Source organism: Schistocerca cancellata, chromosome 3, assembly GCF_023864275.1.
Source record: "Schistocerca cancellata isolate TAMUIC-IGC-003103 chromosome 3, iqSchCanc2.1, whole genome shotgun sequence".
NCBI classification, from domain to species: domain Eukaryota; kingdom Metazoa; phylum Arthropoda; class Insecta; order Orthoptera; family Acrididae; genus Schistocerca; species Schistocerca cancellata.
Genome location: NC_064628.1, coordinates 737,131,416 through 737,143,694, shown reverse-complemented (window position 1 = coordinate 737,143,694; position 12,279 = coordinate 737,131,416). Strand labels below are relative to the sequence as shown.

General features: G+C 49.5%; 2 non-coding genes across 2 annotated transcripts; one reads left to right on the top strand and one right to left on the bottom strand.

Moving 5' to 3' along the window:
• Nucleotides 1-11,704: 11,704 nt before the first annotated feature.
• On the bottom strand, nucleotides 11,705-11,779 carry Trnat-ugu (transfer RNA threonine (anticodon UGU)). The gene has a single exon. It is a non-coding gene; the product is annotated as a tRNA-Thr (tRNA).
• A 93-nt stretch (nucleotides 11,780-11,872) lies between these two features.
• On the top strand, nucleotides 11,873-11,947 carry Trnai-uau (transfer RNA isoleucine (anticodon UAU)). The gene has a single exon. It is a non-coding gene; the product is annotated as a tRNA-Ile (tRNA).
• The last annotated feature ends 332 nt before the right edge of the window (nucleotides 11,948-12,279 follow it).

Genomic DNA, 12,279 nt, shown 5'->3' with positions numbered 1-12,279 from the left:
GATGTTGGGGCGTGAGCGGAAGACGGCCTAACGGTGTGCGGGACCGTAGCCCTGCTTCATGGAGACGGTTGCGAATGGTCCTCGCCGATACCCCAGGAGCAACAGTGCCCCCAATTTGCTGGGAAGTGGCGGTGCGGTCCCCTACGGCACTGCGTAGGATCCTACGGTCTTGGCGTGCATCCGTGCGTCGCTGCGGTCCGGTCCCAGGTCGACGGGCACGTGCACCTTCCGCCGACCACTGGCGACAACATCGATGTACTGTGGAGACCTCACGCCCCACGTATCGAGCAATTCGGCGGTACGACTACCCGGCCTCCCGCATGCCCACTATACGCCCTCGCTCAAAGTCCGTCAACTGCACATACGGTTCACGTCCACGCTGTCGCGGCATGCTACCAGTGTTAAAGACTGCGATGGAGCTCCGTATGCCACGGCAAACTGGCTGACACTGACGGCGGCGATGCATAAATGCTGCGCAGCTAGCGCCATTCGACGGCCAACACCGCGGTTCCTGGTGTGTCCGCTGTGCCGTGCGTGTGATCATTGCTTGTACAGCCCTCTCGCAGTGTCCGGAGCAAGTATGGTGGGTCTGACACACCGGTGTCAATGTGTTCTTTTTTCCATTTCCAGGAGTGTATATATATCAGTTAGCCGGCAGTGGTGGTTGAGCCGTTCTAGGCGCTACAGGTTCGAATCCTGCCTCGGGCATGGATCTGTGTGATGTCCTTAGGTTAGTTAGGTTTAAGTAGTTCTAAGTTATAGGGGACCGATGACAGAAGTCCCATAGTGCTCAGAGCCATTTGAAGATATCAGAAATTGGACTGTACGGCGTACCAAGGAGCAAATACACACCGTACAGCTGCAACGTTATAAACACCCACCTTTGCTACGGACAGCAGCGGCGACGCATCGTGGCATGGCAGCACTGAGGCCTTGGTAGGTCACTGGAGAGAGTTGGCATCATATCTGCACACACAAGTCACCCTAATCCCATAAACTACGGGAAGAGGGCCGATGAATTCTGACGCCACGTTCAATCACGTCCCCGATGTGCTGAATCGCGTTCAGATCTGGCGAGTTACGGGGCCAGCACATCAACTGGAAGTCGCCACTGTATTCACTCCATCACGCACTTGTGCTAGTGACATGGCGAATTATCTTGAAAAATGCCACTGCCATCAGAAGACATGGTCGCCAGGAAGGCGTGTAAGTGATGTGCAGCCAGTGTATGATTCTCCTTGCCCGTCATGGTGCCTTCCACGAGCTGCACAGGACCAATGGGTGCACATGTGAATGTTTCCCAGAGAGTAATGGAGCCGCCATCGGCTTGTCTCTGTTGCGCAGAACAGGTGTCAAGGAGCTGTTCCGCTGGAAGCGACGGATTCGCGCCCTTCCATGGGCATAATGTAGAAGGTATCTGGATTCATCAGACGATGAAACGCTTTGCTACTGCATCGAAGTCCAGTGCCGATGGCCACGTGCCCACTTCCGTCATAATTGCCGATGTATTGGTGCTAACATTCGCATATGCATGGGTCGTCGGCTGTGAGACCAATCGTTAGGAGTACCTGGTGCACCGTGTGTTCAGATACACATGTATACTGCCCAGCATTAAAGTCTGTTGTTAGTTCCGCCACAGTTCACCTCCTGTCCTGTTTTACCAGTCTGCTTAGCCTACGACATCTGACATCTGTAAAGAGTAGTGGCAGCCCAACCCCACAACGTTGAATACATTCACCAGCACCCCTAGAACACCTGACAAGTCGTACAGTTTCTGAAATGGGTATGCTGAGCCTCCAGGCCATCACAAGCCGCCCTCGGTCAAACATGGATAAATCGAGCCTTCCTCATTCTCCAGGTTACTACCACATTGATCTTATTGTCGTAATATGTGTTTGGTGCTTCAATAAGCTCCTCATAGCTAACTAGTTGTGGTCCCATAGTAGGCAGCAAATTCGCACATATTTTACGCTGTAAACGGCGCCACCAGAAGTAGACAGATAAAAAATACTGCGCCTCACGAATGCGTGCTTCAAATTCTGCCATATTTTTCAAGCAGTCTTCTTTTATGAAATTTTAACATTGTTATGGGCTTAACTCAATTACAGGGGCCGTGGTGACGGTACATACTATCTGTAATTAAGTCTTCCTTTGCTCGGACAGTCCACGGGTGTACTGCCGGTCCATAGTGTCCAACAGCCACAATACTTCGGCGATCAGGCATGTCGCCATCGTCAGATGCGCTGACGAACCGAGCTCCTGAGGGCGGGCGGCGGTATTAAATCCCCTCCCCTCGCGAATCGTTCTCTCCACGGTCTGCTGCCGTTCATCAGCGATCGCTGAGATGCTGTCGTCAGCGTCTGTGGTGGCGTCAGTGTAGTTGCCTCGTCCTCCCTAGTCGCCCGTTCGTTTCCTTTGCTGAGCGTCTTTTTAATAGGACTCAGTGCTGGTTCCCATGCCATGCTGAGGCTGTAGCCGCAATCTCGATTGATGAGTTCGTCCCTGGTACGAATTTCGATAGCCTCTCTAACGACGCTGTCCCAGTATTTAGATGTATGTGCCAAGACCCTGGTATGTTGGTAGTCCCTTTCGTGATTTGCAGACAAACAGTGCTCTGCGACCGCCGACCGCCAACTTGTTGGGTACCCAAGTCGAGGGATGTTCTCGGCAACGATCTTCGATTGTGTGCACTGTCTGTCCAATGTAAGTCTTCCCACATTGACACGGAATCTGGTATATACCGACCTTCCGCAAACCAAGATAGTCTTTCACACTTCCCAATAATGCTCGAGTTGTATCTGGTGGGCAAAAGACCGTTCCCAATCGGTGTTTCCTCAATATTCGTCCAACTTTCACCGATAGTGCGCCAGTATACGGTATATAGGCAGTGGCTATCTCTTTCTCCGTGACTTCTTCCGTCTCCACACGCTGTACTGTAGAGGTGGGGCGGAGAGCGCGTCTGATCTGCCATTCCGTGTACTCGTTTCCCCGGAACACAGTTTTAAGGTGTTCCAGCTCTTGGGGCAGACTCTCTGCATCAGAGATGGTGCGCACCCTCTGCACCAGTGTTTCTAGCACCCAATTCCTCTGCGCAGGGTGGTGGCAGCTATACGCATGCAAATACAGGTCGGTGTGCAAGGGGAGGGGATTTAATACGGCCGCCAGTCCTCAGGAGTTCAGTTCGTCAGCGCACCTGAAGATGACGACATGTCTAATCGCCGAAATATTGTGCCCGTTGGACACTATGGACCAGCAGTACACGCGTGGACTGTTCGAGCAAGAAATACGCCGGGAGAAACTGAAGAATCACAAGTCTTCCTTTTCTTCTTCAAATTGTCGAAACGGAGGCAGCAGCGGTGATGCTTGTGCCGGTGCAGTGGGTGACGAAGTCTGATTCTATATCTCCTTTGCTGCCATCTGCGTTTGGATGAACCCCTTCATGAGTCCCGTAAGCCAGTTTATTGACGGCATCTGTAACTGAAGAAACTGATTTAGATCGAGCGGTGGTCCCGCAGGTGTTTGCATTTGTGGCGCCGCTAATTATGAGGCAGTCAAGTGATAGGTTTGGAATAGTGGATTTGAAACTTTTTATTAATGCTAATACGAACAGAAGAAATCCTAAAGCTAATTTACAAACTACAGCATAACAAGTGAACATAAAATACGAAGAACACCAACCAGTAACAGAAAATTTCCACAAACACGGAAAGTTAACGAACAAGCAAGCAAGAAAGAGCAAAGAAATACAGGGAATGACGCAGCGCAGTAAGTTCAGAATTCTCGTCGCCAGATGAAACGACTCGCAGACCTCGCGTTAGGTTTAGGTGATCCGAGGTGGATGGAGGAAATGTGACCGAGCAAAGCATTAGTGACACACAGATATGCACATTACAAACACAACTAAGCAGTGGCCTGTCAAAACGTGCATTACTGAATACAATGTCAACAAGGCTATGATCGTCCTCGGCGCCTCGTTGTCAATCACTGTAGAAACCATTTGTCCCTATGTGAAGTCTATAGGCGACTCCACTAATAGACTAAGTCTCGCAGACTGATCTCCACTACGTTCTGTGGTGATGAACTGCAGACCTGGAACTCCATACTCGAACTCTCGTGTGCCAACTCCGAGCATGAACTCCATAGCTGCCTGAGGCCGCCGCTTGTCACCCCATGGAAGTCCATCTCATTGGTGGTGCCAGGGAGGTTGCTGATTGGGCCGCGCTTGTGGTTTACGGCGAACTTCAAGGCGCCTCCTGTGGCGCGAGTCGGAATCTGTTTCAGCTTGCCAGATCCAGTTGCGGCAGTTGGGGATGACACAACACTCAGTCTAGCTAAAATATTTACTGAATCTGCTTGTTTTTGTATGTCTTTAGTCTTGTGACTGCGTTGTAACGGCAACCGGAACGGTCGCGGGGTTGAAGTGACGGGAAGCGCAGCGGGAACCACAGAGCAGCCAGCGAACAACAACATAACAGGAGAGGACGGACACGACCAATGAAGGACAGAAAAACCAACAAGATCGAAACAACAGAGTCACAAGAAAAACTAACAAACACGTACACTCGTACACAGAACAAGAAAGTAAATAAGCAGAGGAGGGCTGTCAGCGGCACAATCCGCCGCTCTTCAGCCGAGTGAATGACAACTAAAACAAGAATAAAATGATGCATACACAAGGAGATAAAAAAGGGGAACATAAAACAGAGTAAGGGGAGAAAATGGAGGTAAAAGTACACTGACATGTAGACGTTCATGGGAGACAGTTAAAAAAGTCACCAGAAAGCTAAAAAAACACAGTTGGCGATTCTAAAAACACAGAAAAGACACTGCATGCGCATGCACTGGTTAAAAGTTGGCCACAGTATTAAAAACACTCCAAAACAACACACGTAAAACCCACTTGGAGCACACACGACGAAGAATAAAACTACCAGATGGGGCCTGCCGAGGAAAAGGTCAGAGAAGATGGAAAAGGAGAGGAGAGCATGGGGCAGCTGGGTAAGCGGCGGGATGAAGAGAGGAGGGGCCACCGTGGGTTCATGAAGAGGCAGGAGACACGTGAGGCGGGAGAGGAAAAGGGAAGACAGGGCAGGAGGGAGTGCAGAGACACTGAAAGGAGGCACAAGAGATGGAGGGGGAGTAGGACGGGAAAGCCGCTCAGGAGGAGGGAGGGGGAGGAGAGGGCGCCCTGAGGAGGAGGCAGGAAGAGGGGGTTAGAGTTGGTAGGAAGGTTAGATGTCAGGGCAAAGCTCATCATCCGGTAGGGTTAGACTGTGGAAATTGTGTTGGGAAAGGAGATGGAGGTTGTGGAGATGGAGAGAGGGAGGGACACAACTGTAAAGGTGCGGCAACTGGTTGGGGGTGGATAGGAAGGGAGACACCAGGGGGTGAGGGGGATCAAGGTGGCAGACAATATACAGTGTGTGGATGTGTTCAAGGAGTAGGAGAAGGTGAGGGAAGGGGATGAGGTCGTAGAGGATGCGCATGGGGGACAGAAGGCGGATGCGGAAGGCGAGGCGGAGTGCATGACGTTCGAGGATTTGGGGGGCTTTATAGAACCGGGGAGGGGTAGAAATCCAAGTGACGCTGGCATAACAAAGGATGGGGCGGATCATGGATTTGTAGGTGTGAAGGATGGTGGAAGGATGCACACCCCACGTCCAGCTGGACAGGAGTTTCAGGAGGCGGAGGCGGTTGTGAGCTTTGTTTTGGATGGTAAGGAGATTGGGAGTCCAGGTGAGGTGGCGGTCGAGTGTGAGGCCAGGTATTTGAGGGTAGGCGTGAGGTGGATAGGACGGCCATAAATGGTGAGGTAGAAATCATGGAGACGGAAGGAGCTGGTGGTGCGGCCTATGATGATCGCCTGGGTCTTGGACGGATTAACATGGAGGAACCACTGGTTGCACCAAGCGGTGAATTGGTCAAGGTGGGTTTGCAGGGTACGTTGGGACCGTTGAACGGTAGGATAAAGGGCTAGGAAGGTGGTGTCATCAGCGAACTGGAGAAGATGAACAGGAGGGGGAGGTTTGGGCATATCAGCAGTGTCCAGGAGATAGAGGACAGAACCTAGGGGCACGCCGGAAGAGGGGTAGAAAGTACGGGAGTTGGAATTGTGGATAGTCACTTAGGAGGGACAATGGGAGAGGAAGGAAGCAACGAGACCGACGAAGTTGATGGGGAGAGCATAGGTCTGGAGTCTGAAGAGGAGCCCGGGATGCCAGACATGGTCATAGGCGTTCTGGAGATCAAGGGAAACAAAGATAGCGGAGCGACGGGAGTTAAGTTGGAGGGAAAGAAGATTGGTAAGGTTAAGGAGCTTGTCGTTGGCAGAGAAGGAAGGCCGGAAGCCACATTGGGTAAGAGGAAGGAGGCGGTGCTGGTTAAGGTGGCGGTGAATACGGCGAGAGAGGATGGCCTCAAAGACCTTACTGAACACAGAGGTGAGGCAGCTTGGACGATAGGAAGAGGTAGCAGAGGGGGGTTTGTTAGGTTTAGGGAACAGCAGGACACGGGAAGTCTTCCACAGGTCAGGGTAAAACCCAGTGGAGAGGAGGACATTGTACAGGGTAGCAAGGACAGACAGGAAGGATGGATGGGATTCCTTGAGGTGACGGTAGGTGATGCCATCATGACGAGGGGCGGTGTTGCGTTTGGAGCGGAGGACGAGTGTGATGCCTTGCGTGGTGATGAGAGTGTTGATGTCTGAGGGGGGTAACCGATCAAAGTACTAGAAGCTAGGGGCGAGCGAGGGGACAGCGGTGTCAGTGCGGTCAAGGACAGAGGGGAAGAGGGAGTAATCAAAATGGGGATCGTCAGGAATGGAGAAGACCTCGGATAGGTGGGAAGCAAAATGATTAGCCTTACTGAGGTTGTCAGGAAAGAGTCGATCGTCATGGAGGATGGGGTAATGCGGAGTGGGCTGGCTACCAGTAAGGCGGTGGAAGGCTGACTGTCTGAGCCAGAGGCAGGCGCTTAAATACTCTTTCGAGGGCGCCACTACTGGCCGCTGGAACCACGTGTTCCACTGTGGCGCCCTCATACCAAAAGCGGGCCAGGAGGCGTACGCTGCAACAGCTTATGGCGCGATGGTGCAGAGACCTCTAGGGGTCTTCGACGTCCATGACGTGTGGCGGGGATTCAATTTCCGCGGCGCGCGGTACCAGAGACTGGTCCGAAGCAGCGTGCTAAGAACTACTCCCTTGTTCCAGCATCCTCATTTCAAAGCAGTACTTCCTCCCTACGTTGTCAATTATTTGTGGAATGCAGTCCAACTTAATTTAATTGCTGTTTTGACCAGAAAAGCAATTCCAAACCTGCATCAACGCACGACACAGTCTTCAGCTTTGTAAATACGGTCTAGGTGCATGAAATCACGCTATTGGTTAGCGTGTGTGTGACGTCAGAGGCCGCCACTTAATATAAATTGGGATAGTACTTCACATCCGTTGAATAACTTAATACCTCGATCTCAATCAGACAAACATATGAAAACTCTTTATGAAATAATCATAACATAGAACTAGTGAATAAGTATTTAATTGTGGCCCTATTTTGTAGCGAATACAAGCGGAGATCAAAGTTCTTCATATTAAGGCACTCTTTTATGGGTTGTTGAACGGCCAGCGCACTTGAGATCGGTCGATCTTAAATGCGATCGATCTTAACTCCACTTATTCAGCTTTTTTGTAAGTGGTTCAGACTCTAGGACTCTGGTTGTACTCAGCCCGGTATTTGAAATGCTTTGAAAATCTGATACAAAGAATTTGTCGTGAACTGCATTCACGTGCTTGGTATAACCTTACCCCGAACAGTGATAAACATAGACTGCACCAAAAAGAGGGCAAGTGATCCAGGAGCGTCTATCTATTGCCCATTGCCTCTCCCATTCATCACAGAAGGCTTGTTCTAGAAATCCTAATCCAAATCAAAATCTTACAGATGAAGATATATATAACAATATACCTGGCTTAACGTGAGCAAATAATTTTAAGTAAATGTTTACTGATATATTCTGTTTTATTGTCTGCAAACTCCATAGATATTTATGTTCACGTGGTGTAAATTACGAAAAACAATCAAGCAGGTTCAGGAATATTTCGAATATTGTTGTAGCAATAAGGGCTTATCTGGGAAAGTTGTTACTGGCAGTAATAAGGATTTTGGTTTGAATGTACTCCTTTCCCATAGAGTTGTCAACTTAATAGCGGACATAGATACAAGTGAATTCGTCTGCAAGTGAAATTAATTTGCCTGTGTATTATTTATAAATATTCAAATAATATTTTCTTGGTAACTGGATACTGGTATAATAACAAGAAAATCACGTAGATTATGTTTAACACGTAGATTACGTTTATCATGCAGATTAGAGTGAAATTATCTGGCATCTGGGGAAAATAGAAGTTGAGCCTGATTATTTCATACTAGGCTGGTACTGTGTGATGTGTATGGTGATTTACATAATTCCCAATAGGATCAATTTCCTGCTACACATAACCCAATGTAAAACTTAGCGTTTTAAACCATATGAAATATCTTCTTCTAAAACATGGTCAACAACCGTTGAATTTTTCTTCCTTAATTTCCAGCTTTTTTCCGGCTCACGTGTGGTAATTGCACCAGCTATGCCTGACTGACTAATATCTGTGCCAGTGGTTGCAATTTGTCATTAGTATTGAATAAATATTTTACGTGCTATTGGTACAATAAAATTTAGGTCTTTGATGGCGAGACTAACTTTTTTGTGAGGTTGTTTGACCTGTTGGCAATATATGGGATTTGGTACATGGCTATGTAACTAGTGAGTGATTGCTGTTGGCCAGGATACAGAAGAGCTATAATTACATGCTTTTTCTATTTTCGTAGTATATTATCAAACAGGGCAAAGTTATAGCCACTGCTGGAAATGATATACACTCCTGGAAATTGAAATAAGAACACCGTGAATTCATTGTCCCAGAAAGGGGAAACTTTATTGACACATTCCTGGGGTCAGATACATCACATGATCACACTGACAGAACCACAGGCACATAGACACAGGCAACAGAGCATGCACAATGTCGGCACTAGTACAGTGTATATCCACCTTTCGCAGCAATGCAGGCTGCTATTCTCCCATGGAGACGATCGTAGAGATGCTGGATGTAGTCCTGTGGAACGGCTTGCCATGCCATTTCCACCTGGCGCCTCAGTTGGACCAGCGTTCGTGCTGGACGTGCAGACCGCGTGAGACGACGCTTCATCCAGTCCCAAACATGCTCAATGGGGGACAGATCCGGAGATCATGCTGGCCAGGGTAGTTGACTTACACCTTCTACAGCACGTTGGGTGGCACGGGATACATGCGGACGTGCATTGTCCTGTTGGAACAGCAAGTTCCCTTGCCGGTCTAGGAATGGTAGAACGATGGGTTCGATGACGGTTTGGATGTACCGTGCACTATTCAGTGTCCCCTCGACGATCACCAGTGGTGTACAGCCAGTGTAGGAGATCGCTCCCCACACCATGATGCCGGGTGTTGGCCCTGTGTGCCTCGGTCGTATGCAGTCCTGATTGTGGCGCTCACCTGCACGACGCCAAACACGCATACGACCATCATTGGCACCAAGGCAGAAGCGACTCTCATCGCTGAAGACGACACGTCTCCATTCGTCCCTCCATTCACGCCTGTCGCGACACCACTGGAGGCGGGCTGCACGATGTTGGGGCGTGAGCGGAAGACGGCCTAACGGTGTGCGGAACCGTAGCCCAGCTTCATGGAGACGGTTGCGATTGGTCCTCGCCGATACCCCAGGAGCAACAGTGTCCCCAATTTGCTGGGAAGTGGCGGTGCGGTCCCCTACGGCACTGCGTAGGATCCTACGGTCTTGGCGTGCATCCGTGCGTCGCTGCGGTCCGGTCCCAGGTCGACGGGCACGTGCACCTTCCGCCGACCACTGGCGACAACATCGATGTACTGTGGAGACCTCACGCCCCACGTGTTGAGCAATTCGGCGGTACGTCCACCCGGCCTCCCGCATGCCCACTATACGCCCTCACTCAAAGTCCGTCAACTGCACATACGGTTCACGTCCACGCTGTCGCGGCATGCTACCAGTGTTAAAGACTGCGATGGAGCTCCGTATGCCACGGCAAACTGGCTGACACTGACGGCGGCGGTGCACAAATGCTGCGCAGCTAGCGTCATTCGACGGCCAACACCGCGGTTCCTGGTGTGTCCGCTGTGCCGTGCGTGTGATCATTGCTTGTACAGCCCTCTCGCAGTGTCCGGAGCAAGTATGGTGGGTCTGACACACCGGTGTCAATGTGTTCTTTTTTCCATTTCCAGGAGTGTATTTGATGGGCTGTAGTTCTGTCTGAAGTGATGATTCCGAGAATGGAACATATATGGTGCCATGTACTATCGAATGAGAAACTGTAGATTTGTGGCTGCACGAATGCTAGGAAATTGCAGGTCAATTTCTAGGTCTCTAGTTATTTCTTGAAATTCACCAAACGATTTCGCCTGACAGTGTGGCTCCCAAACACTTCTCCTCTGCGACTGGATATTGTGTTGTCCTTGCGTTCGTATCGTCATAACTGACATACCATGGGTGAGCTGGCCGAATGGGTGCCTCCAGAAAGCCAATAAATTGAAACAAAAGAACTTACGTAATTGGCCCATAATATAGGTATATTTCATTTTCAGGTCTGTGTGTGTGTGTGTGTGTGTGTGTGTGTGTGTTTGAGTGTGAGTGAATTTGTGTGTGTAAGGTTCTTGGGGTGTGCTTGTGAGGGAGTGGGGATGTCTGCGTACGTGATTGCATGTGCGTGTCCATGAGGTGCGTGTGTGTGAATGTCTGTGTGATGTGTGTTTGTTTGTGTTTTCCGTGTACCCGTTTCAAGAAAGTGGAAATTATGTCGCTGTGTAGACTAAGAACAATGTAAACACAAGCCAGCCAACTGAGTGATTAACATATACTGATAATTAGAGTAGGAAAATTTGTGTTTAGTCTCTTGGCACCATTCTATGCCCGTAATTGTATTCGCCAACATATGGGATGCTCTAGCTCTACAAACCTCATATACAAGAGTATTTACTGATCGTTGGCGAGTTAACCGATTACAGAGAAAGATAATGTAATTTCATCCACAGAATTTCAGAGTAATTAAGAAGATTCATCCATTGGTTTAATTTTTTTTCTTCTCAAATGATAATTAAATTGACATCCTAGCTGCAAGCAGGCGTTGATACACTTCATTGCGGACATGTTGAAAATGTGTGCCCCAACCGGGACTCGAACCCGTGATCTCCTGCTTCCATTCAGACGCTCTATCCATCTGAGCCACCGCGGGCACAGAGGATAGTGCGTCTGCAGGGACTTATCCCTTGCACGCCCCCCGTGAGATCCACATTCCCAACATGTCCACAACACTACATTCGTAGTGCGCCTAATAGATGTTTGCCCATCATACTCATTACTCGTGGCAGATTAATCTACCAAGTCCCGTACGAGTTCGGGCATAGCGTGTGTGTTCGCACAAGAAGGTCAAAGGCCGGGAACTCATATTTTTAACTATTTATGACGGTAGTACCTGTTCCCGAAAGAACAGTTACCGTCGATGACCATGCAGCTTTGCTAGAAATCAAATGATAATTAAATTGACACCCTAGCTGCAAGCAGGCGTTGATACACTTCATTGGGGACATGTTGAAAATGTGTGCCCCAATCGGGACTCGAACCCGGGATCTCCTGCTTACATGGCAGACGCTCTATCCATCTGAGCCACTGCGGGCACAGAGGATAGTGCGTCTGCAGGGACTTATCCCTTGCACGCCCCCCGTGAGATCCACATTCCCAACATTCCCTGCAGACGCACTATTCTCTGTGCCCGCGGTGGCTCAGATGGATAGAGCGTCTGCCATATAAGCAGGAGATCCCGGGTTCGAGTCCCGGTTGGGGCACACATTTTCAACATGTCCCCAATGAAGTGTATCAACGCCTGCTTGCAGCTAGGGTGTCAATTTAATTATCATTTGATTTCTAGCAAAGCTGCATGGTCATCGACGGTAACTGTTCTTTCGGGAACAGGTACTACCGTCATATGTAGTTTTTTTCTTCTGTTATTCTTGCGACTGTCCTCTCCACGACATAGAGACGCCCTGTGCAACCCCACCGTGCGCTGTTTACGTTTTATGTGCGACCTCCTCCGTTACAAGCTTTGCTACTTTCACAAGGTGAGCCTCCGCGCTGCGTGACACCACATTCCAGTTTCAGCTTTGAGAAGAAAACTAGA